Source organism: Tamandua tetradactyla, chromosome 4 (assembly GCF_023851605.1).
Source record: "Tamandua tetradactyla isolate mTamTet1 chromosome 4, mTamTet1.pri, whole genome shotgun sequence".
NCBI classification, from domain to species: Eukaryota; Metazoa; Chordata; class Mammalia; order Pilosa; family Myrmecophagidae; genus Tamandua; species Tamandua tetradactyla.
The window spans coordinates 133,579,745-133,602,928 of record NC_135330.1 but is presented as its reverse complement, the minus strand read 5'-3'; the positions used below and the strand labels follow the sequence as shown (position 1 = coordinate 133,602,928).

Sequence of the window (23,184 nt, the reverse complement as noted above, 5' to 3'; positions counted from 1 at the left end):
GTCTTGTATGAAAGTCAAGTAATATCTATACTCATGAAATATAAGCAGTTTCAGATTTCTGCTAACATTGAACACTGGTCAATTAGGTTTATAGCACAATATACGAATCAAGGGAAAGCTCATTAATACTATCTTGGCATATTTTATTCTTCAATTATTGTACTTCATACTTTTGTGCCTTATAATTGGAATAAAAATGAGAAGACTTAAGAACAGTTAATCATCTTTTTTTTCTAAGAGTCTATTTAGCAGCTGATGTTTTCTAGCGGCAGAGGTAGAAGACCCCTGAAACCCAGCACTCACGCGCTTTCCAACTAATGCCGCTCGGTGCTGCTTACAGACTAACAAGGAGGCAAAAAGACATGATGTGTATAGGATTTATTAAGAATTTTAAAATACTGAAGTTCCCATATTTAAAAAACACTAAATATGGGGCAATATAAAATATTAAAAAGCTTGCTTGAAAGCTGAAGTTTATACTTTTTAAATCGATCTCCTGTTCTGTCTACCATCTAACATTCCCACTCTATTGGCATGTAACTATTTTCATATTTTGACTTGGAAGCCAAGTTGGTCTCAAGTGGTCTTTGAGACCACCAGGTAGATAGTTGGCCATGGTGGACCATGTCTCTTGGCAACTTGGGCCCAATCCTCCTTTGGTGGCTAATGGCATATAGTAATGCCAGAGGAAATAGTGGAGGAAAGCTACATTAACTCTTTCTATTGTCATCCATTTGCTGTTCATTACACTTTCACTATAACCTTGACTCACTAAGAGATATAATTCCTTCTGCTTTCACTGAGTAGAAAAGCTTCTGATATGTAACGTACAAAATACATCAAAACATTGATGCTGCTAGTATCTAGGCCACCCTTTCCCATAGTAAGCCTGCTAGAATTTCCTCTGTTTTTATGCTGATACATGATGATTTTTGTTTGTCTATTTTATTAGAAAATAGTAGATATACAGAGATATCCAAAACCTTCTGACAAAAACTTCTTTTATGTCTAACCCCTGGGAAAATTTTTGCAATTCTTTGATAATTTTCATTAATATTAAGTTTTTCTTAGTTTTCATATCAAATTTATCATAACTAAGATATAATGGAATAAAATATCAAGCTGAAGACCTGAAGAAGAGCCAGTTTATGAGGTATGTGACCTTTCAAATGTCATACAATGAACAAGATCATCCCCCAGCTTTCATCTCTTTAGTAATAATTTACTGCATGATAGTTTATACTTTCTTTATCAATCTCAACTCTAATGCCCAAAGCATGCCATATTTCTTAAGTTTGCCTTGTCTTATACTATTGTATCTTTTTATTACTACCCAACCCATCCACTATTAATAACCCTTGGTTGACAAATGAAATTAAAGCTTAAAATAATATAGAAAAAGAGTATTCCTGTTTCTAATTCTAAGTCCAACACTGCAAATTTTCAAGGATTAGAATTGATTCTTTCGACTAATATAAAGGAAATGAATATCAGGAGTAGCAAAAAAAGGTGGTAAATATAATGCAATGTGCCTGATTTTATCTGGCACATCTACCCCAGAGCATTTGTTATCAACCAGTGGTGGTGATGTCCCCCAGGGCAAACTGGACAATGTGTGAGACCATTTTTGGTTGTCAAATTGAGTGGGGGGTAGGGTGGACGTGGGTGCAGAGGCTTCTGGCACCTGGGAGGCAGAGGCCAGGGAAGCCGTTACACATTCTCAAATGCACAGGACAGTTCTTCCACAACACAGAATTTCCCAATATGTCATGGTGCAGGTTCGAGAAAACCTGCTCTAGAGGGAGCCAACTGGTATAGGGTAAAATGAGGCAACGCCAAACCAAGCCTTAATCTACCCTTCATTACGTGAGTAGTAACATCACTGTGAATATAATGCGAGATTTCTTGGTGGAGTGAGGAAACTGACATATCATAAAACCCATGCCAAATAGTTTAGATACATGTATTATCATACAAAGGCATGAAAATACGAAGTGTCAAAATGGGCATGACCGTATCAATTATGTTGTAATAAAAAGTTAAACAGTAAAATCCCATATTACTAATATAGGATGGAATACTAATATAACTTGATAGAATTTTAATTCTATTTTATAATATAATTTTAATAGTTTAGGGATAACTCTGGTTCAAATTGCAGAAGTATGTTATATAGCTGAAATGATGACGTTTGATAAAACATTAAAGTGGTACCTAATTGCTAATAAAAATGATAGAACAGATTTTGCTTTTGCAAATGAACACATCTCATTTTAAAAATAGCATCAATAAAATTAGCATAATTAACATTATTTGTTTGCAAAGGGATAGTATTAATGAACTTTAAATTGTTTCTGTTAATGTTATATAAGCCTCTGTGATCTTGAAACAAATCCTTTCATTAGAAAAAGTTATAAGATCAATTTTAGTGCCTTCTGGGCTGAATTATCTCAATTTTGACCCAGGCATTTCAGATATAACACCAATATGAACAAATGGATAGTATAAAATTTGGCAAATCCCATATTGATGTCTAAATTTGAGAAATTTCCAGACATTCATTTTTCCAAAATTCTGCAGAAGATTTAAATATGTTTTTCAAAGCAGTAGCTTGTTTGTTTACTCATATTTCTGGCATAATTATATAAGAAGATTACTCCATGTAGAGAAAGAGATATAAGGTGACTGAAGAAACAAGTGGACTCATTGGAACCAAAATGGCCTGAACGTACAGAGACCATTGCCCCAGGTCTGTCCTTCCAATTGAGACCAGAGAGAATCTCAGATCACCTGTGGAAGGAAAAAAGAATCCTTTTGGGTGAGTTTCATCTTGTTTTAGATTGTATCTAAAAAGTGCAAAATGATGAGTAATACCTTTAAAAAGACAAATATTTATAAATAAGGAAAGGCAAAATTATATTCTAAATGTAGATTGGGAAAAACGGATAAGCAATTGTGCATCTATGCAATGGGATAACTATGCATCTGTAAAAAGAAGAAACTGATACATGCAATAACATGAATGAATCTCAACAGTACTATGCTTGGTGGAAAAGGAAAAAAAGAGACACAGAAGGCCATATACTGTACGTCTTCATTTCTGTGACATTATGGAAAAACAAAACTGTAGGGAGAGAAATCAGATTAGTGTTTGCCAGAGGTGTGTCTGAGGGGAGTAAATTAACTACAAAGGAGCACAGGGGACCTTCTTGGCTTGATAAAGAAGTTGTATGACTTGATTGCAGTGCTGGTTCCATCCCTGTATGTGCTTGTCAGGACTCATAGAGCCCTATGTGCCTACGAGGGTGAATTTCACTGTATGCAAATTATACCTAAATAAACATGACATTTAAGAAAATGGAGTTGAGAAATTCTGTTGCATTGGTAGAGAATTAGAGCAGTAGAATCAGATGTCCTGAAAAGAAAGGAAAAGGTGAAATTATAACTTCAGAGGAATGAGTACTTTCCTCTCCCATTTATAGAATGTCTAATGTCTTTCATTAGATAATTCTTAAGCCTAATATATTCACCGCATACTAGGTCTCTGCTCAAAAATGCAAAAATAGAAACACTAGTTGCTACAGATAAAAAAATGCACTCGCTTGCATATCTTTCTGTTTTCTGAATTGTTAAGAAAAGCAAAAAACGTGCACCCAGGAAAACATATTTGGTTAAAATTAATGAACTGATCTACCTGAAAGCTCTCCCCATACTCACTATTCCAGCTTCACAGAATTGGAGCATGGTGCTATTCTTTCCCCAACAATTGCTATACCTGGCTAGGTAAAAAGCATCTCAGCAGGAGTGAACTTTCCTTTGTATCTTGGGTCTTTTTCTCCGAATCCAACAGTATAGCAGCCGAAAAAGAGAGTTCCAATATGTTGACACCGATGCTGCTGAATGTTTCATTTTAATTGCAGACCCCGAGACTGTCTACTCTCCTTGTAGTCGCCATTAAAGGGCAAAGTTCTTATTTTCACCACCGACTAAGTGACAAGCGGCTCAGGCTGCAAGGGACCAGGCTCTCTAGGGAAGAGCCTGCTTTATGCAGCTTGTTAAAGGGATTCACAACTCCCTCCTCGCTCCCCCACTTCAGTCACTTTTTCGAAAAAACAAAACAAAAAAAACCCCAAAGGCTCTTTTAGCAGCACTCATAGACACAAGCATCAGGCAGCCAATCAAACACGGATCCTTCCCCTCTGAGGTTCCCTGGTGACCTTGAGAAGGGTGCCGAAATGATTTAAAGGATGGAGCAGAAAGAAATTTTGCAATAAACCAAAAAATGTGTTCTGCTGCGTGATGAGGAGAACTAAAGTACAAGAGCTCTAGATAAATGTTTAGTTTAACTAAGACCCGATAAATTCTATGACTGCTTTGTGTAGCCTTGGCTCTGGCTCAGAGATACTCAGCCTGCACAGTAATCAGGACTTCCTCAGTAAACCTCAGCCCGTGTCGGTTCTTACCACATTTACTTTCTCAATGCGATAGTACTTTACAGCTATCTCCGCGATTATGACCAGAGTCCCAGCAGTTATTGATACCCATGCCATAGTCTTTATATCGCTTCCAGCTCAGACAGGAGGAAGGCAATCAGAACAGTGCATTTCCTAACCTGGGTATATCTTCCTGAAACGTGAAGATGATGACTCAATTCTACAATTGAGCTTGTGATTCCCACTGTGGCGAAACTTCTTATGTCATTTTTATTTTTAGCTCTTTGGCACGATTATAGAAAATATTGTAGGAAAATCACAGCTTCCATTAGGAGGAGCCCTGACTGCTTTTAAGAGGTTCTAAATGTTGGGAGAACTCATAAATACTGTGCAGTGCGTTTCTTGGTAGGGAAAGGGAGATAAACATCTGTTTACTAAAAGAATGCAGCAAAATTGCAAGATAGGTTCATTTTATCTTTCCTATTCTCACCTCTTTCTTTTGGGACCCTGCCTTCTATTTCCTTTGCCTTAGCTGCTATCAGAAATCCACATTCTTCCAAGGCCTCCCTTTCTCTTCAAAAGTTACCTCTCCATGATTCAAGTGTCCATTTCCAAAGTGCTCAGCAGAGCTAGGTTAGGTGAACATATATTTGATTAGAATGACAATTTTGAGTAGCTAACCTCCCGCCGCCTTCTCACTGGGCTGCAAGTGAGTAAAAATGAATTAGCAGCACAGCCAGCACTGTTTGCAAGCTGAGTTCAGTAAAATCACATCACAGTGCTTTGACAGAGCATGGAGTGACTTTCGAACGACTAAACCTGGAGCCAAAAAATTCAGAGAACCACCTATATGACTCATGCATCATTATTATAATTTTCTTCTTACCATATGATCATTTAATTCTTGGTATATAATCAATAACTCACAATATCATTGCATAGTTGTATATTCATCACCATGATCACTTTTTGGAACATTTGCATCAATTCAGAAAAAGAAATAGAAAAGGAAAAAAACTCATACATACCAGACCCCTTACCCCTCCTTCTCATTGACTGCTAGTATTTCCTTCTACCCAACAGCTCTAATTTTCAGGTACTTCCTTCCATATATATATATATCTCTAATATACCTTAGCTAAAAAGGTGATGTCTCTATAATATGTAAGAATAACCTCCAGGATAACCTCTTGAATCTGTTTGAAATCGCTTAGCCATTGACACTTTATTTTGTCTCATTTCTCTCTTTTCCCTTTGGCTTAAGAACATTTTCTCAATACCTTGATGCTGAGTCCCAGCTCGTTCTAGGAATTTCTGTCCCACATTGCTAGGAAGGTTTACACCCCTGGGAGTCATGTCCCACATAGAGGGTAAGGGCAGTGAGTTTGCTTGTCATGTTGGCTGAAAGAGAGAGTAGCTGCATCTGAGCAACAAAAGAGATTCTCTGGGAGTGACTCTTTGGCCTAATTTTAAGTAGGTTTAGCCTATCCTTTTCCATGTATCATTATTACCAACGTTATCTATATAATTATCGTTTTATTTAAAAGCAAGATTTTGGCTATTAAGTCTCCAACAATGGAATTTTTAGATACTCTGGCTATGTTGAAAAGTAGGGTTTGCATTTTACAATTAGATTTTTTTAGTATTTTTACTAATATGAGTATACTTTTACTTCTAAGTGACTAGTCCATTTAGAATATCAGGGGTGATGTGAATAACCATGCAGTTTTAAGCTCTAGGATATGCTCTGAAACACAACTGCTACACAGTGGTCTGAGTAAAAGACTCTTGAGTCTTTTAGTATATGATTGTATTAGTGCTAATACCACTAGTATCCAAGTATAATAGTAACTAATAGTACTCTAAATAGTTTGATATTATGACTGCTTGTCATTTAAGAGGGGGCACTCTTTACTTACAAATCAATATGTTCCTTATTTGAAAGTTTTAAAATGCCTTTACTAATATCTCCCTTTTATACAAATGTTCTTGTGTTTCCTTTCCTCCTTTGTTTGTTAAAAAGTGTCTGCTGTGGAAAATAGAACATAGCTTTTTTTTTTCTCATGGCAGAATGCACTTCTCTGTTTTTAATGCATGAGCAGGCGTTTTGGTTCATTAAGCTCAGTGGCACCGATAGTAAACTAAAGAGGAACGAAAGGAAGGGGAACTGAAATACCATCATCCCACTAATGATACTGAAACTGCGCAGCTTTATTGGGAAACTGCCCAGACATCCACTAAGAGAAGGCATGGTCCAGGATGTGAACTTGGTGCTGGAGTGCCAAATTTGCAAATCCAGGAAAAAAAAAAAAGCACTGCCTAGACAAATGTCTGAAATAATTTAGGTAATTGTCCAGAATTGTGTGTGTGTGTGTGTGTGTGTGTGTGTGTGTGACTGTGTTCATTGGTGAAATGAGGTAGAGAGAAAGACAGCCTGACAGGATAGAAAAAGGATTTAAAAAATTAAGTGAAGGGGAAATATTCCATTACTGCAAGATGTGTCGAATAAGGATAGCAGTTCTATCTCAGACATACATGTATGTTAGGGTGCATGAATTAGAGATATCCAGGTAGCTTGATGTCACTTGAGGATTTAAAGGAGTTAGTTCTTGAATGTTAAGTAATTTCTGGTAACTGTATTGTCTTAATAAAGGATTAGAATGCATGACTCTTCAGATACCTGTATACTTCCATATCTGTTATGATAATTAACATTATGATTTCTTTTATAAATGAATGTTATTGTTCCCAGCTTACCCTTCTACAAGAGGAATTTTATAGAAATGTGCCCTTTGAAGCCAGAGGGAAGAAAACAGATTCTCTGTTCAAATTGGGCTCATGCCCAGTTTGAACAGAGAATCACTCAGCTGGGGGTGGCAGCTCATGGCCTCTGGCTAACACTAATTCCTCACTGGCATTTCAGTGTCCCTTGGAATCAACTCCCAGTGGGTGCAAAGTGGAAGTCACAGTTACCGACAGAGGGTCACCTGTGTGGACCTAGACACATGCTTGTGGCTTCCTTTTTTATTTCAATTCTGCAAGTGTTTGGTGCAGGAAGTTGGAGGGCATATAGAGAAGGGACAGTTCTCTCACTCAATTTCCCCCTCCTCTTTTAGAAGCCCTCAGAGAGAGAAAACGCATATTAAATGATTTAGGTATATTCTGAAAAACAAAGATCAGAAATTGGGCTTAGTGTCACTTTGCCCTTTAAATAACAGAGCTAAACAGGGGCACCCCTTGTGTACTTTAAATGGTCAAATAAAGGCAAATGAATCAATAGGACAAAAACAGTAAGACGGCCGGGTTTGATAATTGTACTTGGCTTCATGCTGAATATCTAAATGTGGTGTATGAATCAATCTGTGGTTAAAGCTTTTCTTGCTGAATGGTTTCACTAAGGAGAGAAAAAAAAATGCCATATTTATTTTATACTAAGAAGATCCTATAGGGGCAGCCCATGGAACATATGGAAGAAATGGACAAAGTCCAGCAAAGATCCCTTTAAATAGAAATGAGATTTTAGATAAAGATAAGTCTTTTAGGAGAAGGGGAAGTGTAAGTTATTTCTGGGTCCCAGGTGTCCACAATCCAACAGAAATCTCCATTTTCTTTCACAGAATTTAACAAATTGTGGTATCAGAAGTGCTTTGATTATTTCAATATTTATTCTTCATATATTTCCAAATCAGTGTAGATAAGGACAAAAATATTCTTCCTAACTAGGGAACTAAAAGGGCTTTATAGCACTGAAAATGAGCTTGGAGTTGACTAACATAACTGGTGAATTGGAATATTGGCTGGTTTGGCAGTGTAAATGCGTAATACCTATTTTTACTTGAACCCACTCTCCTTTTCTTACCAGTTTCTCATCCATTAAATGCTAAACCCAGGAAATTCATATTTTTAAAAGGTATACAACAAAAGCAAATCTTGAGCTCTAATGAAAGCAAAATCATGTCAATATTATATAATATAAATTGTTAACATAGTGTCATAGCTCAAAAAATGAGCAAATGCATTTAATTTGGATAGCCCAATTAATGAATGCATTATTTTTATGCTTGTGTATTTTATATTAGCATTATTTTTTATTTGGAGAAGTTTTAATCTTATAGAAAAATCATGTAGAAAATATAGCATGCCCATAAATACCCCTCTCCCCACTTACACACCTACTAACACTGCCTTAATGTGATACTTCTGTTACAATTGGTGAAAGAATAATATAATTGTGCTATTAACTATAGTTCATAGTTCACATTAGGGTGTATTTTTCCCATATACCACCCTATCATTAACACCTTGCACTAGTGTGGTACATTTTTCTAATTCATGAAAGAACATTTTTATTGTACTAGTAACTGTAGTCCATAATTTACATTAGGCTTCACTGTGTTGTACTGTCCTGTGTTTTGTCTTTAATTTTTTTCTACTAATATATGTATGACCTAATGTTTCCCCTTTAAACTGCATTCACATATATAATTCAGCACCATTAATTATGGCTCACACTGTTGTGCTACTATCACCACCACCTATTTCCAAAACTACAATCAACTCAAATAAAAATTCTGTAAAATTTAAGCACTGTTTACATAGTGTTGTCACTCAAAAGTGAGCAAATGCATTTAATTTAGAATAACCTAGTTAATGAATGCATTCTTTTAATATTCAGGAAAGCATATATATGCTGCTTATCTACTGTATGCAATATATTTTCCTAGGCACTTAGTGGATATGCATTCTAGCTAGTTCCTTACTTCTAGATCCAAATTTTCTAGAGTTGGAGAAAGATCCTACAAACATATCTATTCTGCAATGTAGTTTGATAATTCTGTGAGCGAGGTGTGTAAGGAGGAAGAAGAGTGGGAGGTGAGAGAGATTTGGACTGAGATACAAAGAAAGGCTCATGGAGTAGGTGAGATCTTGGCAGACCATTGGAGAATAGCAGGAGAACTATTAGGAGAAGAGAGAGTTACTCAGGAAAGAATATTGTGGGGGCAGTGTAGCCTAGACAAACAAGTCCACAAAAGCAAGAAGTTGGAAACATTCAGGATGCATTTTGGTATCTTTCTTATAGAGTACACTCTATCTGATGGAGTACATTTGATAGAGTACACTATTAGAACAGAGAAAATTTTAATCAGTTTTTTTTTTTTGAAATTAGCAACAACGCATTTATATATAAATATGGAGAGTGAGCAGGTTGAGTTCAGCAGCACTAGGATGGGAGCTTCTTTGCAGACGTGGAAAGGCCATTCCGAAAGGAAATCAGACAATCAATGTTCCCGAAGTGAGTTTTGCTTCTACCTTGCCAAGATGCTGTCTCTTGGGCTGAAAGAAATGTCTCCTTGAGACCTGGATAGGTGATGGGGGTTCACAAAGGCGAGGCTGCTTCCTCACTTGCCCATGCAAAGGTCAGTCGTTTCCACCAAAGCCAGCAGCGAAAGGGCCCCCTAGCACAGCTGTGCTGCTGTCTCCTCCCACCGACCCACCTGTAGTTTGGGCAGGTGTCCCCGAGGTCCCTTGGTGGACAGAGGGAACAGAAGGGCCCCCTAGCACAGCTGTCCTGCTGTGTCCGCCCTCTGACCCACCTGTCTTTTGGGCAGGTGGGCCCCAAGACCCTTGATGGGCGGAGGAAACTAAAGCACCCCCATGCACAGCTGTGCTGCTGTGTCCTCCCAGCGAACCACCTGTGTTTTGGGCAGGTGGGCCCCGGGTCCCTTGATGGGCAGAGGGAACTAAAGGGCCTCCTAGCCCAGCAGTGCTGCCATCTCCTACCACTGAACCACCTGAATTTTGGCCAGGTGGACTCCAAAGGGTCCCCGTGCCCATGTTGTGTGCTCTCACCTCCCACTGCTCTTGCACTAGGCATACCCTGGATGGTTGGTGTCTGTGGAACAGAAGTGATGTTGTCTCTACTGCTTGGCCCTTCCCCAAAGTTCAGAGCTCCAGACATGGAACTGGGTCGTGGGGCGGGCACACTGACCCCACAGCCTGTAATTCCCTTCAAGGCTGCAGGTCCTGTAAAGACAAGTGGCCCTCTATCAGTCTTTGCACCCAGTGAGCTGCTATCCCCAGGGCTGGGCATCCCCGTGGCAGTAGCAAAGCCAGGAGTCAGGTTAGTGTCATTGGCGGCAGCACCTGTGTTGTTTCCATAGGCCCTCTTGGTGCCGACAGGGATCCCAAAGTTGAAAGGTGGGGGTGTGAGTCCTGAAAACACTGGTTCTGTCATGCTGCCACTGGGTGGCTGGGCAGCAGGAGAGCTTATGCCTGCAGCTTGTGGTGGTGCTGCCAAGTTTGCCAGAGAGTAAGTGGAGCTAAAGCTGGTGGCTCCCAGCTGCTGCCCGATGGAGACCCCAAACGTGGGCTGAGGAGCAGCTCCTGGGGCAAACGGTAAGGTGTAAGTTGCAGCTGGGGTCCTGGCTGGCTGTGACGTCAAGCCAGTACAGACTTGGCTTCAGGCAGTGCTGACATTCCGCCGTGTGTTTGTAGAAGTAGGAAGGGCATTGAGAAGTGGCAAGATGTTCTTCCAGGAGACAGGAGGAGACTGGTGATGGATGACAGCCTGCAAAGGGAGTGTCCATAGGCTCAGGATCAGATGCAGCCTTGGACGCTGGGTGTGCCAAAATGCTGCCGGCTGGATGGAAGGTGGCCAGAGATGCAGTGATGGGGAAGCCAGCAAAGACAGGAGGACTGCCAAAAGTGGCTCTCAGCAGCTGTCCTGGAGGGGCCCCAAAGATGGGCTGAGGCGTGATTCCTGAGCCAAAAGGAGGGGTGAAGATTGAGGTGGGTGCACTGCCCTTAGATGCATGTGGGCCAATGGAGCCAGGCGCCTTTGCAGAGGGGGTCCATTTCATACTCTGATGGGCATGGGGAAATTGGAGGGAATTCCCAATGGGGCCTGGGGGAGACCTGAAAATGACAGCCAGGGAAGGGGGACTGGTGTCCATAGCCGTTTCCCCCGAATCTGAGGCAGGCTTGGAGGCCCGGTGTGGAAATGGGCTGGCCGTGGTGGTGGTGGAAGAGGCCATGGGAGCAAGGAGGGGCTGGCTGGTGAAGCCAGAGGTGCTGGTGCCAGGGACTGTGGGTGGGGTCAGTAAGATGAAAGGCATGGGGTCTACACACATCGGGGTGGGTGACTGATTTCTGAGGGTGGTAAGATGAAAGGCACGGGTCTACACACATAGGGGTGGGTGACTGATTCTGAGGGTGGTAAGATTAAAGGAACGGGGTCTACGCACATAGGGGCGGGTGACTGATTCTGAGGATGGTGTAATTGGAGAACAGGGTTAAGGGGCTAGGAGGTGTAGGGAGGTGAGACGTCAAAGGCGTCGGAACTGCAAGTGAGGGTGGAGGGCCACTGTTCTCAGGAAGGGGAACCTGAGGGAGGGGATTGAATCTAACGGGAGACAGGGATTGTGTGGGAGCAGCCAGAGGCGAGGTAGGAAGTGGTATTTGGTCAGGACTAGTTGGTGTAGGGGGAGGTACAGGGCTAGACAGGGTTGGGGACCTGGCATGGGGGGTCACTCGAATCAGCTACTGCTGTGGAGGAACTGGCCGGAATCGGCAGGGTGACCGTGGCTTGGGTCAAGGTCCCTGCATTCTGCGCAGCAGGCAGAGAGAAAGAAGGGGCAGGCTCAGCAACACTGCCTTCTGTCGTGCCCTCAATTTCATCCTCCTCCAAGATGGTATTGTCCTGTTTTGGCTCAGTCTTCTTCTTCAAGTCTGTATCTTCGGGGCTGGTTAGCCGAGGAAGCTTCTGAGGTGGGGGCAGTTCACCTCCACCCCACAGCAGTGGCAGTGGCATCACCAGCTTCCTTTTAGAGCGTCTGCATCTGGCAGGTGTGGGAGGAGGAAGAGTGCTGCTTGATGAAATAGCTGCAGGATTTTCTGCCGATGTCTCCTTCCCTGGCTGTGAACCTGGAGAGCTGAGCTGATGGCCTTCATCCAGCTGATGGTGTAGCCCCTTCGGAAGCAGGGGATGGGGTGAGACTGGGCCAGGGAGCCCTGCTGCACCTGGATCACATCTTCCGAGAGACCTTTCCTTAAGAGGATCAGAGCTGCACTGGAAGGAAGGGACCATTCTGTCCATCTCCAGTGGCGTGGATGTGGAGGGTATATCCTCACTGCTCTGGGGTGCCCTTCTCTGCCCTTCCTGCTCTCTGGTTTCTGTGTGATCCTCCTCCTCCATGGCCAACCCTTCGCTGCTGTCTCCTGGGCTCCTCAGTTCGTCCTCCTTTAGGCAGGGATGCAGGAGGTGGCAGGATGGCACTGGCCTACAGGGGACGTCAGCCTGTGCAGGTGGCAAACACGAAAGTCCATCTGTGCCCTGGACGAGGAATCCTCACTGTCCCAGAAGAGGGGCCGGACATCTTGGAATTTCGAGGAGACAAGCGCGACTTCTTCCGAGGATTCTCTCTGAACACAGACGGATGTACCCCGAGAGAAGAGCATTGGCTCAGCTGGATGGGATAGTTCGTCTTCGGGGCGATGTCAAACCCAGACTGAGTTGCGGCGACCCTGGTTGAAGAGCCTGCGCACAGGGCTGGAGAGAGGCGCAGGGGCAGGAGGATGCTCCCGACCTACCACCAGCGGAACACAACGGGAGGGATGAACAGGTGGGCAACCGCTGGGCCCAGGGCAGCGGCTGCATGCCAGGGGGCGTAATAGCTTGGTCAGTGTATTCCCCATGAAGGGCAATTTCGATCGAGGGAGTGGAGTATGAACCACAAGAGCGGTTGCCTAGCGTCCAACTCCTCCAAGGCAAAGACCCAAATGGCACCGTTCAGCCAGAGCCGTGTGACAGCAGCATCACCGGGACACGTAACAATGGGAGGGTGCACGTGACATGGGCAGGGCAGGTGACATGGTGAGTAGGACGCCTGGCAGGGGGAGGGCACTTGACAGCAGGAGGGTGCGTGATGGACAGGGACGGGTGCGAGAGAAGGTGTGGGAGAAAAGATGCTAAAGGGCAACAGTTAAGGCCCAATGGGGCTGCAAAAGGTTCTGCGGAGGACATGCCATCCCTTGACCTGCCCAGATCCTGCACTGCACACAGCATCCTTTCCAGGTACAGATGGATTTATTCACTTCCTTGGACCTCTTCGGTGAAAACACCTCTTCTTGGGTCACACAAATGGCAATGCCCAAAAGAGGAGCTCAGCCAGGCTCTAGAATTTAATCAGTTTTTATTTCTAATCTGAATTTGTAAACCAGAATTAATATCCCGATACTAAAGATTTGAGAGAGGCAGCAGTAGAGTACAAGAGTATCAATGTTTTTAAAATAGTGTTTTTGAGGGAAAGAATATGTGATCAATTTTTTTTTTGTAATCCACAAAACTTATCATAAAGGAATTTTCCCTTTCAGACAGCATTGTTTTGGGAGATGTGAAAGAAGAAGAAATAGAGAAGGTTAAATATTTTCTTATTAATTATATGGATGTGGCATAAATCCTTTATTTTCTTTTTTCCATCTTCAAAGACATCCTTCACATTTGATGACATATAAGCATTGTATACTTGACTGTGTATGAAAACATTTATTTTGTAGATGGTTTGGTCAACCATCCGTAAGGTGTGACCTCAAGTACTGAAAAAAAAAGAGGAATGTAAATACATAATAGATGTAAAATCAGAGGTGTTCAAGTTGTAAAATAAATAATCTGGGAATATTTTCAATCTTTGTTGTAGCTGAAGATTCTTAAAGCAGATGGTACTTGAATAGAGACATAGAGATGATGTAGAGGAAAATAAAGGGCTTTCTAAGCATGAGCACAGCAGGAATCAATGATATAATGAGGAAAGGACAGTCTAGGTTTGGGGGACTTTTCCTTCATGCTCTCTTTCCTTTGACTTTCTTCTCTTCCCAGTGAACATAGCTACTACCAATCTGCTCTCCCAACACACACCACAGAAAATAGTCTAATTCACAGGGTTCCCTCAATACTGCAAATACTTTGCTGGTTTGTATAGGATGCTACATGCACGCAAATTAAGTATTAAAGACAAGCATGAAACAAATGATGATGATGTCATGCCTACTATATTTTAAGTGCTGTGTAAACACGAACAAAGGAACAATTAGATTCAGATACAGGCCAAGTCAGTAAAACCAGAACAATGACATTTGTGCTCTATCATGAGGAAAGACTTAAGGAATTCAGTAAAGGGGGAATTAGAATCAGATACTCTCAAGGCAAAAGGAGCAACTTGAAAAAGGAAGCATTAAGAGGTCAGCATGTGGTTACCTTTCAGACAGAGCTGGATATTGGCAGAGGTTGGACTAGTAGTTACCAAAACATGTTGCATGTTGGTTCTGAGGGAAAAACAATTGCAAAACAAAGCACCTGGTATTACAAAAGAAACAGCCTTCATTCCTGGATGGCTTCTTTGCCATTTAATAAGCTAATATGTTTTTAGACATATATATTCATCAAACAATTATTTCAGGAAGCATCTAATGGGACTATTGTACCATGGAACACAACTTGAAAGGGTGAGTTAGACTTCCTCAGCAAACAACATGTGCCTGTTTTGTCAGAAGGAGATGAAGATATTCAAGATTCATTGGATGCCTGAAACTGGGACAAATGCTTTCGAACAAAATACACCCCCACACACTGATCATAAGCTTGGCAATATACCTACAGTACCATGATCATAATTAAAAGATGAGTAAAACACAGACTAAATTTCAAGTGGCTTACAATTGAGTAAGGAGAGAACAACATACAAAAAAAAAATCCAACAAATTCTGCAAAATAGATGTAGAATCACAGAGGTGTTCAAGTTGTAAAAAAAATTCTAGGAGTATTTTTGATCTTTGTTGTAGCTGAAGATTCATAAAGCAAATGGCTTTTGATTAGAGACTTAGAGATGATGTAGGGGAAATAAAGGGCTTTCTAACTGTGGGAACACCATGAACCAAGTTTCTATCCCATGCTTCAGGGAGTGGTAAGGAATCCTGTCTCAACTAAGTATATGTTGAAAAGTAAAGATGAACAAAATGGTTTAAGCATCCCTCTGATATAGAAGAACCTGGAAGGTCATGATAAGGAGTTTAAACTTCAGTCTCTAGGTAGCGTGAAGCCATTCTAACTTTTTGGACTCAGATGTCGTCATAAGAAGGAATAAACCCTGAGACTCTGAGGACTTCAGGAAGTCAGTGTTATTCATCTTCAGTGAAGACAGCATGGGCAAGAAGAACTTATGCACTGAAGTATTTGAGATATTTTGTTGAAAACAATGTGTGTGTGTGTTGTGTGTGAAAAAGTATATATACTTTCCCATTAAATGATGTCATGGTAAAACAGCACTTGTTGGTACCTCATTTTTAAACCAGTGAATTTACTACCATTGAGTATCTATTGTACTCCAAAATATTTGGGGTCTGTTCTGAGGATATTTTTTTTTTTTTGAGCACATATTTATGAATTTCAAGTCTGATTGGGCAAAGCTGTATCTACATGCCTACCATTTTTTAGGGCAATTTCACCCTTTATTGCATGGAATTAAAATGTAAATGCAACCATTTGGATTATAGAAAGAGAAATTCAGGTTGCCAATCCTTCTGAAAGGAAATGAGAATACTGCAAGTTCTTAACACATGAGGAGAATTTGGAAAGGTAGAGTGGAAGAGTTGAGTTCATCTGGTAGGAGAAAACATGAGCACATCTGTGATACAAAGTTTTTCTTGTGGCATTTGCCTGACATTTGAGTGAAATAGGCAGGATTCCGATGTGACTGAAATAAATATTCAGTTTGTGGAGTAGAAGTACATAAAAGAAATATAAGGCATGTTATGACAACCAAAAGTTACAATTTAGAGAAGAGGGGAATATTTTTAGAATTTTAAAAATATTGGCCAGAGTTTTCTGTGGCATATGAGATGTGTTAGTTTCAGACATGATTAGATTGCCCCCAGGAGAATTTCTGGGAAACCAATGCTCCATTGAGATAGAAAACCATTTGTTTTTTAATTTGGAGATTCGGCTATCTAGCCTGAGTAGTCAATACAGAACTGAGTTATGTTTAGACAAGTGTAAATGTTTCAAGAGTAGGTTGGACTACATACAAATTTAATAGCTTATACATAAAATACTATGTCTATTGAATTTAAGTTTGTACATAAAATACCATGTCTGTTGAATTTAGAACTGGCCATGTACTTTTTTTGGGGGGGGGGTTGCTGGACCAAGACTCAAACCCAGGTCTCCCACACGGAAGGCAAGCATTCAACCACTGAACCACTGGTGCACCCATGGCCATGTATTTTTAAAGTACTGCTTAGCGTTATCTTAGTTAAACCTATACAGTTATCTAGCACTTCCTGTCCATAGTGTTGGGAGAATTTTACCACCTATAATCTACATAGGTGGTTATTTTGCTTCTCTTACCCCATTTCTATGATTATGAATTCGGGAACATACTCAACTTAAATATTTATAAAAGGCATTAGAAGAATTCTAGAATTTGGGGACTAAAATTCTAGAAAACTTTCATTTCTCTATGAATGTACCAAACCCAATTTTGATGTTTATTGTTATTTTGTTTTATGAAATATCCTCAAATAGCATGTTTCAGAATCACATATTTTTATATTTCTCTTAACTAATATAAAAAAACTTCCCTAAATCACAAATCAAAATAAAAAATTACCATATTCTACCGGTAGCTCAGATAATCTGAATTTAATAGATAATGTATCCACTTACATGTAAATGGCCTTCACATATATTATCTTTACATGTGTCATCTCATTTAAACCTTGTTTTTTTTTTTTTTTTACCGAGGTGGTGACTATGGTATAGAAAGGTTTAATGATTGGCCCAAGGTCAGCAGTTGCAACTTGAAACCAGAGGTCAGGCTCCAGATTTCACACTTTTTGCCTCAACCTCTCACTCTCTCTGTTATCGGGAATTTATAAATAATAAGCAATGCATTAAAATGATAAATGTATTGAATAATTATGACAAGTGAAGAAACAACTATGTTGTATGACCATACTTCCCATTACATAGCGTATATGTATTATGTCAATTAAGTACCCTGGGACTTAATTATCCTCCTGCTGCAGGTGTGGATTCTTTTCTCTTTTTTTCCTTGTGTAGATCTGAAAGGCAGTCAGACATTAAGATAGTTTGAGACAATTGAGGATTATTCATATCAGGACTATGAACTATTAGGTACAATAGAGTGTGGAAAGGAGACCTGAATAAAGCTAGATGTTCTACTTTTAAGTTCATGTTACTTTCCTATTCAGCAGCATAATTATTTGTTTACGTACTATTTTTCTAAAGCCCGATGGATTTTGAAATCTTTCTGCTCATAATTGCCAGTTTTCAATTACTGAAAGTGGATCATTCCGTTTGAAAGGGGCATGGCTCATCTCTTGTCAATTCTCCTCTATTTCAAGTTGTTGCTGTCACAAGCGATAAGGTCTGATGTTTGAACTTCATGGGATGATTGCTCCCAGGGGCTTTTCTAGGCAGCTGTGTTTGGTGCTTCATGGACATTAAGATAATGCCCTCCCCATAGCTTCCTAACAAAAGTACTAGACGTATAGTAAGTACTGTGACTCCAACCAGTGTTTTGTCATTAGTGTTCTTTCTTTGATTGACTTTCTCGTACTTCAATAGCACTATATAGCCCATTTCTTGTTTGTTCTATTCACTGCAGTTATGCATTGAGCTGAGTGTTTTGCAGCTATGTTTCCTTCAATAACATCTCCTTTCTCGTCCTGTATCCTGGAGCATTTTTCAGATTTGTTCATATTCCTTCTGTTTGTCCTTTGGTTCCAGGATTTGTTTGCATTCATTTGTACTAAAGTTCATTTTATTTTATTTTTTGTCTTGAAGCCAAGCCACTTACATTATCTAAATGTGTCTGTAAGCTCTAAAAGATGTCCTATTTCATTTCCTGTTCTGCCTTTTAATTTTATTAGTAAAATGTGGAACCTATTGCAAATCTGATCAGAATAATTTGTTATTCAATTAGATGTTTAACATGTTGTCTCACAAATGCCTTTTTGTGATTTCCTTTCATGTTTCCTTCCTATCTCTAGGTCCAGTAAAAGGAGTAGAACCATCTTTTTCAGATACTTTTTACATTAGGCTATTTTAAAAATGAAACAAGTGGGAAAATGGACTTCTTAAATATTCATGCTATTCACTCATAATTAATCCTAAATTGCCATTTCGTATTTGTAAGTGTAATAGTTCTCTTTCTCATGCTACTGTGTCATCTCCAGGGGAGTGTGTATATGTGTGTGATGTGAAGGAAAATAAATGAGTGACAATTGGTGGTAAACCAGTGGGGCTGCAAGGAAAACAAGTGTCTTCCTTCTGTTGGGCTCCCTCGTTTCCAGGCATATTGTTTTTTATTCAACTCTTTTTCAATATAAGAATACATTTTAGAGTGGAGGTTTGTCTATGACTGTTGTCAAAGCAGCTGTAAAAGTAGCTCAAGATTTCTCCTCCTTCACCCTGGAGGAGTCCTCCAGTAGTAAGTTGAATGGTGGGAATTCTTGCTATTCAACCTGATACAATTCTAATTAGCAGAAGCATAATTAATAATTTTGCATTAAATATATATATATATGTCTTTTGATTTGAGAATAAGTCACTGCTCTGTATTCTTTTTAAATTAGCTCATGGGAAATTGTCTAAATATGTATTTTCAAAACACTTAGGTGCATGGCTTTTCACAAATAATAGCCTTTCTATTTCTATAGTGATGCCTTCTGCTTGCTATGCCCAATAACAGGGAATCATGATCTTTGGATATCCACACACATACAAGGAATCCTTTATTTAATTATCTTATTTCCACATGATACACTGAAAATAGAACAACACTGCAGCTATGCTTCCAGTTTTGTTCCTGGAATGACCAAGATTCTTCTATAATCCCAAATTTTTGGTAATCCTTTCTTTGCAAATATCTTTCTGTTTACAAATAGGTTTTCCTCTTAAACTTGTTTATTTTGTTTTATGTTCTAAAATATATAATTTACCAAGCATTCCTCATGCTACTTTTAGGTCCAAAGATGTTAAAATCTTGTTGTTTATTTTGTCTCTCCACCATGCTGCCTAACATCGTAATCCATATAGAAGAAATTAGCCTTTCAAGACCCATTATAAAAAGGTTTTCTTTCTTTTTTTTTTTAATTAATGCTACTGTTCTTACCTTTAGCCCCTTTGTGAATTTAAGATTGCCTTTACAGATCTCACTTTTTTTTTCCCTCGTACATTTTGTACTCACCTCTTTGAAATCAATCCTTATTCTTGTATCTTTCATTATGTATTAAAATATTTCTGAAGTTATTTTAAAATCTTTTAGATTAAAGACTAGTGTGAAATGCTGATCAAAGTAAAAATTAGATTAAAAGTCTGTCCATTTTAATTTTTGATCTGTGTTTAGCAAGTTAAAAGTTAATTTAAGCACCAATTAAGGCGAAAGAACTGGTGGGAGTCCTTGAAGAATGGAAGTGTCCCCTTTCCTTTACTAATTTTAGAAGAATACAGTTCCGGGAAAAGTATTTTAATTCATAGGAGGAGCCCCTACCAGAAAAAGATGCGGGTTCTAGGGAATTGAAGAATAATCTTTTTTCCTTTATGAACATCAAACATCTTGTACTTGAAAGGTGCAGTCCAATGAAGATGTTGTTTTGTGACTAGGTGTTAGTTCAAACATAAAACTAACAGTAAGTTGCCTAGAGGGAGAAACCTCACTAAAAATGGTCTGATTGCTTTCACAAATCTCTGAAGTATGGAATAGGCAGAATGCAGGTATATTTTCCCTGAGGAAACCCTTAAAAGTCTGTTAATTGGAGCTGTGACTCCAAGACTTATTTGAGCTCATTTTCTCTGGTAGTTTGACCAATTTTGACAGGGGATTCTTTCTGAGTTTAAAACCACTCTGGGAGCCTAGCTGAGGTTTAGGTGCAAGGCAAAAGCTACTAGGAGAAAAAAATAATCCAATGGTACTCGCATTTATGGTTCTTTATATCTTGCTTTCTGTCAGTCCTAGTATTATTATTTGCTTATAGCGTACACAGGTCTGATGTTGATTATTTTAAATAGAAATCTAGCTGACTTTTCTGCCTTTCAGCTGATGTCCTAATTTTAAATTTAGCTAGAAATAATTGGAAATCAAGCATTGTTAGGAGCTTTCATATAGTTTTTCTTATTTATTATTACCAATTAAATTTGTAAAGTAGATATTCTCATATTTAGAGTATCAGGTCCTGGAAGGGAGGACTGCAATATCTGACCAGTGACAGCTTGCTAGAATTGGAAAATTCCAAGTAATAAAACTTTTGGAAATCAGAAAATATCACCATCTTAATAAAAATTGTATTTCCAAAGATAATAAATTTTTCTTTTACTTTAAAGTCTTGTTTTATCTGGTTATTTCTACATTTTGCTCTTTAGACTTATTTCCCCCTGATTGATAAACTGATTTCTCTAATATCATAATGCCTCTTTTCATTATTCGGTTTTAGTTTGGCTACTAATAAGGATACAGCCACTTTACTAGACTACAATTGTTCAAGATATCCATTTTCCAAAACAAAAATAAAATTCCAGTTATATCAAACACTGGTTATGCCAGAGACCCGGGTTCGATTCCTGGTGTCTTCCCATGTAAAAAAAAACAACCAAACAAACAAAAAAACCCGCAACAGTGGTTCAATTAAAATTTCTCCTCATTCACTGTTTTAAAAATTAGATTTATTAGTTTCTTTGTTGACATGCTAAATAAGAGGAGAATGCATTTTAATTCAGAAAGAAGAAATTAGACATAAATGAACAATACAAAACTTGATGCATTTTTTTAACTTCATGCTTTTTAAGGCAAAAATTATTTGTTATGCACAGTTTTCATTCTTAATCAGCAATAACTGAATATCTTATCTGTAGTCATGACATGTACAATAACTGAGTGATTTTTTTTTTTTTTAATTTCCACACACTCTGATTCTTGCTGTGCAGTATTTACTTTGATTCAAAGTAGAAAGTTTAATCAGTTTTGGTCATTGGTTTAAGTAAATCCTGGCAAATTTTTAGTGAATAACTTCATCACTACCAAATACTATGGCAATTCACACTAGACATTAATCAATTCATTATCGTTTATGAGGTGTCAAAACAAGAAAGCAAAATTTACAATGGAATTTTTAATGCCTGGATGAACTGTTTTTCTAATTGGCAAATTCTGAATTTTAAGTCTAACTCAATCTTTTATAACAAATTGGCCAAGATTGGAATTGGCTGTTCCTCAAGAGAAAGGTAGGATTTCAGCACCTGGCGTACTGCATATATTTATAATATTTAGGCACTATGAAAGTATATTTTCTCTATAATAATCTATAAATAATCTATAATGTGCTCAGTGGCCCCTGAGAATGTTGTAAGTAGCTATGCATTATTAGTACTAAGATGTTAATTAATTAGAGACAGTTTTTAGAATCAGGTTAGCAAACATATGGTCTTATCTAGAAAATATAGGCTGAAACATGATTCTTATGGTACGTGGGAACTTTCTCTGGATATATGGTTGACATTTAAAAGTATATAGTGTAATTCCTTTCACTGAAATAGATATTGGAATGCAAACTGCCCAAACTCTCTCATGCAGAAAAGTAGAAAAACATTTAAGCATCTTCTTACTCCTGTGCTCTCTGTATCTGCCGTCATATGCACTCAGTGAGGATCCAAATATGTTGATGTTTACTAAACAGCAGGGTGTGTGTTTTCCTACTGCTGCACATAGGGAGACAAGGGTAACATATGCTTGGATATTCCAAATAATTTGTTAGAAGATGCATGTGGATCTATATCTAATTTGAAATTAATTTTTCACGCACACAGAGCTCTGTAACCAGATTTTTACACAGTAGGTTGTGATATTGTAATCTTTCATTCATAAGCCATGTGTTTGAATTATGCTACTTGAATTATCAAAGTCATCTTGCTGTTTGAATGCCGCTGGCATCAACTTTGAAAGAATTTTATAATCAAGTCTAGCTCCTTTAGGGGAGATGTTGATACTGCCCCTGTAGGTGGTACAGTAGATGGCTGTTAGTGGCTTGAAGCTTATTTTTTCATTTCATGTATTTATGAAACACCAATTTTCTGAAAGATACCAGAATTATGATAGATTCTCACTGTCTCCTTTTTTTCTCTCTCACACCTACACAACTACATATAAACACATGTGTACATGTTTACACATGCCATCAATTACTTTCCACCTCATCTCTAATATTCTATTGGGAAAAAAAAAAGTAATTCAATGGGTTTTAAAAGGTTTGAAGTATTTCAGCAGTTTTATAGAGGATTTAATACTTTTAGAAGCCTTCAAGCTGCCTGATGCCTAGTTAAATTAGTCTTATCTAGTTAAAGAGGCTTAATTTAATGTTTTAACCTAGAGAATCATGCCATGTATATTTTACTGAGCACCTATTCTAAGCTAAACATTGCCTTAGTAAATATCTCATTTACTTTTCACAACATTGTAGCATTATAATTATATTTGTTAGCTATGTAAAGAGAAGGGAGTTCTGCATATAATTATCGAACACCTTCTTTCCCCGATTTTAGTTTAGCATAGTCTTATTTTTATTAGGACTTTGATAAAGACCTAGAAGATATTTTTATCATATCTGTATGTAGAATGAAATAAAAACCTCAAGGAAGATGACTGAACCAGGATTTAAAAAAAAACAAAACAAAATACAACTC

At 38.9% G+C, this 23,184-nt stretch overlaps 1 protein-coding gene across 1 annotated transcript in view; it reads left to right on the top strand.

Moving 5' to 3' along the window:
• The first annotated feature begins 13,285 nt into the window (after positions 1-13,285).
• LOC143681402 (protocadherin-9-like) overlaps positions 13,286-23,184 on the top strand; it is a 616,391-nt gene continuing 606,492 nt past the window's right edge. The window contains exon 1 of the mRNA XM_077158401.1: positions 13,286-13,506. The gene's annotated coding sequence lies outside the window, so the exon portion shown is untranslated. The remainder of the gene's footprint in view (positions 13,507-23,184) is intronic.